Below are 5,644 nucleotides of genomic sequence, written 5' to 3'. Positions count from 1 at the left end.
TCTTTGCCTTAACATCTCACAACCACATCTGTGTCAGGATCCTATGCTTGTCAACTTCCTTTTGCAAGCCTTCACAGACTACAGCTGTTGTAGGAGTTTATCAGCTTACATTTCATTGTTGTTGTTTTAAATGGGCTCTGTGGTTATTTTAATACTCAAGCAAGTACAAAATGCATTGCCCATAATCATGCAAATGGCATGTACCAGGAAAAAAAAATGGCTAAGGGCACAATCCTAACCCCTTATGTCAGTGCTTTCCAGCACTGACATAAGGGCAATGCAGCTCTGAAGTAAGGGAACAAACATTCCCTTACTTTGAGGAGGCCTCCATGAGTGATACCCAACTGCAGGATGCAGCACATGTCCCATTGGCACCACTATGCCAGTGCTGGAAAGCACTGACATAAGGGGTTAAGATTGCACCCTAAGTACTTTTCTTGAATGGCTACTGTAACATGCATCTTCAAAAAGGTGGTCACTTTAGAAATTCTCTTCTTAAGAAGTTGCTTTCCAAACAGAAGTATCATCCAATAACCCACCAGTATCTTCAAACTCAGGAGAAGAGCTCCTCCAAGTGGCATCATCAAATGAACATAGTAGAGCTCAAAAATACTAACATTTAGGCAAACAATTCATTTGTAGCAAACTGAGCTTTGGATAGATTATTGTTCCTTGACACACAAGTACTGGTGTTTGGTGTTCGATAATCTAGAACAGTGATTTTCAACCTTTTTTGTCTCATGGCACACTGCTAAGGTACTGAAATTGTCAAGGCACACTATGAGTTTTTGGATAATTGAAAAGGCACATCATGCTGTTAGTGGGGGGTTCATATCCCCCAATGGTTCTATTAATAAATGACCCTCCACCAAACTCCAGCAGCACACCTGGGGACCATTCGCGGCACACCAGTGTGCCACAGCACAGTGGTTGAAAATGGCTGATCTAGAAGCTTTGCAAAACTGACAGTGATTGCTAAAACTAAGTTTACTTGTCATCCATCACAGGGGTGATGGCCTCAGCCCATGGCTGTATCTAGCTTTAACACACCTTTTCTGCACAAACTCCTCTTATTCTAACACTGTTCAATAAACACTCTTGTTTACTCCAGTGTTTTAGATCAACCCCAGGCCATCCTGCACTTAGAACCTATTCATGCTCCAGGTAGTAGGATTTCCTTTGCCTCAGCCCCTGGAGAGTCACTGTGTGATAGCCTGGCCTTGGATTCAGAGGGGAAAACAGATATCAGATCTCTGAACAGGAAGTGAGAAGCTCCAGGAATATGAATTCAGACATCCTAGAGATGGATCCCCAGAGCCAGGGTCCATGGAAACGGCAGTTATAGGGAGTAATTTGTTCCTGGGCCCAGGGTCATAAAGGGGCCCCAGGAGTCAAAGGAGGGGGCCCAGGAATTTCCAGGAATCTTACATTTTTCCGATCTTACCTACATAATTTTGGTACACATAGGATGCTTTTAGAGATTTTAGAGAGACTTAGAAGTGTAGACTTAGGAGAGTAGACAGACTTTGCTTTTCCATATTACTGTACCTAGCTGTCAACACTGCACAGGCAGGTGGACCTGGGCTCCAAAGACTTTTCTGGCTGTTACCACGCTTCCCACACCCTATTTTGTCCCCTCCCAGCCCCCACTCTGTCCATCCCCATTGCCACCCTCCCTCCACTCTGTTTTGTCCCCTTTGGGAAGGGGCCCAAAAGAAACTTTATACCCCCGATAAATTTTCTTGGGGGCCCTGCCCTGAGCCACACTCATATGAGGACTCAAATGCCCAACAGGCTGGAGATGTCTTGCCCTCCATTACCCACCCACCAGTGCAGGGAATGTGTCAAGTGAGAGGTCGATGAGAGGCTGTGAAGTGCTCAGCACCAGGCCTGGGGGTTGCTTCTTTAAGGATCCTCACTTTGCCGGAATGGGGTAGGACCTGAGAGGGGTAGTTAGGTCCAGGAAACAGAAAATGCCTCAGTTGGAGCCAAGAGTCTGACAGATTATTAACTTGCCCCTTGGAGCTGTCCGAAGTCCTAGAGCTACAGCCCTGTGCGACAACCTTCCCACTCCTTTCCATGTTCACTGCTCTATGTGCAGGAGTTTCCAGTTGGGACTCCCTATCAGCAACATTCCCAGAATGAAAAGTTGTACTTGGGAGAAGGAAGCATGTGCCTAACAGAGCCTAAAAGAAACCAGCTGCATTATTCCATTATTTAGAATTGTCTGTTTTTGTTGACCCACAGTGCTCTCCAGTGGTGAAATGATATGCTTCCTACATTATGAATAGGCTCTATCCTTTTAAAGGTAAATTTGCTACCAAAAAACACAAGCCTCCCAAAAGTTATTCATATACAATAGAGTTCCATTAAGATTTGACAAGCTTCAAAATTAGCCCCTCCCCCAAGAGAATTCCCTCAACATTTCCCAGGAGCAGACTAATAAATCAACCTAAGAAATATACTGAAATATAAAACACTGGTTTCTTATCATGTGCATGAGACATTTAAGAATAGATTGTATTATGAATTTATCCAGTGTGACATATACCATTTTCTTGCAGAACTAATGGGTAGCCCAATCCTAAACAGCGCTAGCACAGCCAGGCCTTATGACCCATCCTATGCACCTTAGGAGGCTGCAGGGGGTCTCCTCAGAGTAAGGTGATTTTCCCCTTACCCTGAGTAAAGCCGCAGCCATCCTATGAGGCTTGTCGGATCAGCACCAGCTACATAGTTGGCACAAATCTGGGTAGGGTTGCAGCATAGGGCTACCTAGACTGTGACTGGGGGTTGGATGAGGTGTGGCCACCACCACTGATGATCCCTGTGGAGGCAGAAGAGATAAAAATGCCTTTAAATAAACAAACAAACAAACACTCATACACAGTGGTGTACAACAAGGGTGAGAGGGGGAACTTAAGGTGAAGGTTAGGTCTACCCCCTGCTTCAAGCAGCCCACCCTGAGTGACAAATATCCTAGGGACACCTCTGTTCATACATACAATATAATTCTGCTCCTGAATATGAGAGGTAGAATATGGGTAAAAAAACATGTAAGGGTAAGGGAACGCAGCACATTCCACATTCTTTACTGCCCCCCCCCCAAATGCAAAACTTGAGAAATAAGGTGTTTGTCTGCTCCTCACATTGCTAGTCTCACTATTTTGCCTCTACCTGTGTTTGTTTTTAAGCAGGTTGCATGGCATTCATTTGTACCGCCATAGATTTTGTTCCAGCCCTGACCTTAGTTACTGCACATCCTTTTACTCAAAAACTCTAATTAAGTCATGATCTTGCAACAAATGTAAGCTCACCTGCTGTTTTACTGCTTGTTGGGGGCACTGCAAAAATGAAAAAGTCATTTGTAATTAACAGAGGTCCAGCGGTTTAATTTGCTTTTCAGCCCATGACGGGCAAAAGTTCATTTATAAAGGCAGCGTGCGTAAGGGGGTACTAGCTGTACAGAAGTGCCATAGTCAGAAAGAGTCTGCATTAGCTGGCTTGAACTGGCATCTAGCTGGCCACTGCAAGAACACCTTGCAGTGTTCTTCAGACTGGCTGAATCCTTGGTCTGTAGGACTTGATCAGTAGGACTGTTCTTATGCAATGGAAGCAACTGGAGGAGAGGGAAGAAGGAGTGTCCATAGTAGTGGGGGAAATGTGAGATAAACATATTATAAATACATAAATAGTAGCTCAGCAAGGCTGCAAAGAAGTGGTGAAGGGCAGCTGGTTCCAAGTGCATCAGAATCCACTATGGACTCAAAAATGAGATTCTATTTCAATATTTTGCTGAGGTCAAAATATCTAAAAACAATTTCTGCCTTACGATGCATTTCTGAGTAGTGCTACAGATAGTATAACACAATCCAGCTAGCCTTGGGAGTGAGGGAGCCTCAGAAGGCAGAGCTGTAGCCACAGGAATCCATCTTGCCCCACCTTCAAAATGCCCCTGCCCACCCTGCTCCCTCCTCCATGCCCCCCATTTCCACCCTTGAACGGCCACCTTACCTGCTCTAGTGCAGCATCCAGGAGTCACTGCCATGAGCACAGAGCCTCAAGCCATTTGTGCCAGCAGTGCTGCACCTTTTACAATACTGCTGCTGCACTTATTGTAGCAGACAAGGAATTTTCCTGCCATAAGTGTCCAACAGGATTGGTTCCTAATTGATTGTGCTTTCAATCGCTATTGTAAGTTGCGGTGAGTACCCCAAAGGGGGGAAAGGAAGGATAGATTTTTTTAAAGTCATCATTATAATCATCATCACCAAAGGTGCAGTTGAAGCGCAGGGCCTTCTTGGTAGAGACATTCAAATTGAGGAACACCTTGCCACAGGAAATTCATCTAGACTCCTTTCAGCATGCTTTAGAGCCACTAATCAAAAAGCTTTTCATTTAGTCATGCCTTTCAGTCATTCTGAGCTATTGTTTTTGTTGGTTGGTCCTCTTGTTTTAAATATTGGTGCTGTTTTCTTATTTTTTTTTAATCGTGAATTTAGGTTAAATGAACAATTGTCAGCCACAGGGAGACTCTATTTTGTATAGATGATGAAAGTGAGGATAAGGCATTGGGTGGGCAGGAGGGCAGGCATCATTATACTGGCATCATGGAATGGAGGTAAGCATGATCCAATTCAGCCCCCACCCAGCAGAGAGAGAGAGAGTCACTACTTATATGTTTCTTAACAGCAGGAAAATTCTGTGACTCATTCAACACAACATGTTTTCTGAGGAACAGTTTTTATTGCATTAAACTAGAGGACACAAATTAAAGAGTAGCTAAAGTGACCTTGTTGACCAATTTTAATTAAGCTAGTTTCACAGTAGCTATTACCCAAAGCAACTCGGGACATCAAGGATTAGAGATTTCTGGCATTCTGGACTTCTTGCTTATTAAGCAGGAAACATTTGAGGCTTGACAGCATTGAAGAATGTGCAGAGTTGCCTGCAAGTCCAAAGAACAACAAAAACAGTAATTTTTTTCCCAGAAAACTTACTGCCTCAGAAATGGGGCTAAGACAGAACAAGAAGTAATTTCTGTTTTAAGTTCCAAAATAGTTTTCACTGAACCCAATTGTGAATCAAATGAGAACACTTCCACCACTCCTCCAACAGTCCTCATGAGCCTCCAAATTCTCTATTTACCACTGGCATCTTCTCTGGCAACCTTTTGGTTGGTTGGCATCCTTCAGTCTTGAAGGACTATGGTATAAGCCTACAGCACCCAGTATTCCGAGGCAGTCTCCCATCCAAGTACTAACCAGGCCTGACCCTGCTTAGCTTCTGAGATCAGACGAGATCGGGCATGTGCAGGGTGGTGAGCAGTAGAAGAAAGGAAGGAGTGGACTTCTTTGTGCTGGCCCAGTGGGGCTTGGGCCAGCCTCCCTGCTCTCTTGGTGGAGCAAAAGTGCTTTATGGCACTTTTGTGACACTGTTGGGCCAGCGTGAGGAACTTGCATCAGCCCATGTCCATTTCTGGATTGGGAACCACAGCTGATGAATTGCATTGTTGCTTGTTGCAGAAGTCTCCTGTGAAAGGATTTTCACTGCTGACTGATGGTCATTACTTTAAGGATTGCCTGGAAGCCTTCTGAGGATAATGCTCTGTGCATGTTTGGGAAGCAGATGGTGTACATTTCCG

The 5,644-nt window shown here is 44.5% G+C and overlaps 1 pseudogene; it reads right to left on the bottom strand.

Annotated features, from left to right (window-relative positions):
- Nucleotides 1-5,215: 5,215 nt before the first annotated feature.
- Nucleotides 5,216-5,333, bottom strand: LOC136650206 (5S ribosomal RNA; annotated as a pseudogene).
- Nucleotides 5,334-5,644: the final 311 nt, after the last annotated feature.

This window comes from Tiliqua scincoides, chromosome 4 (assembly GCF_035046505.1).
Source record: "Tiliqua scincoides isolate rTilSci1 chromosome 4, rTilSci1.hap2, whole genome shotgun sequence".
Classification (NCBI taxonomy): Eukaryota; Metazoa; Chordata; class Lepidosauria; order Squamata; family Scincidae; genus Tiliqua; species Tiliqua scincoides.
The sequence above is the reverse complement of the archived record's forward strand: the minus strand, read 5'-3'. Positions and strand labels throughout refer to the sequence as shown.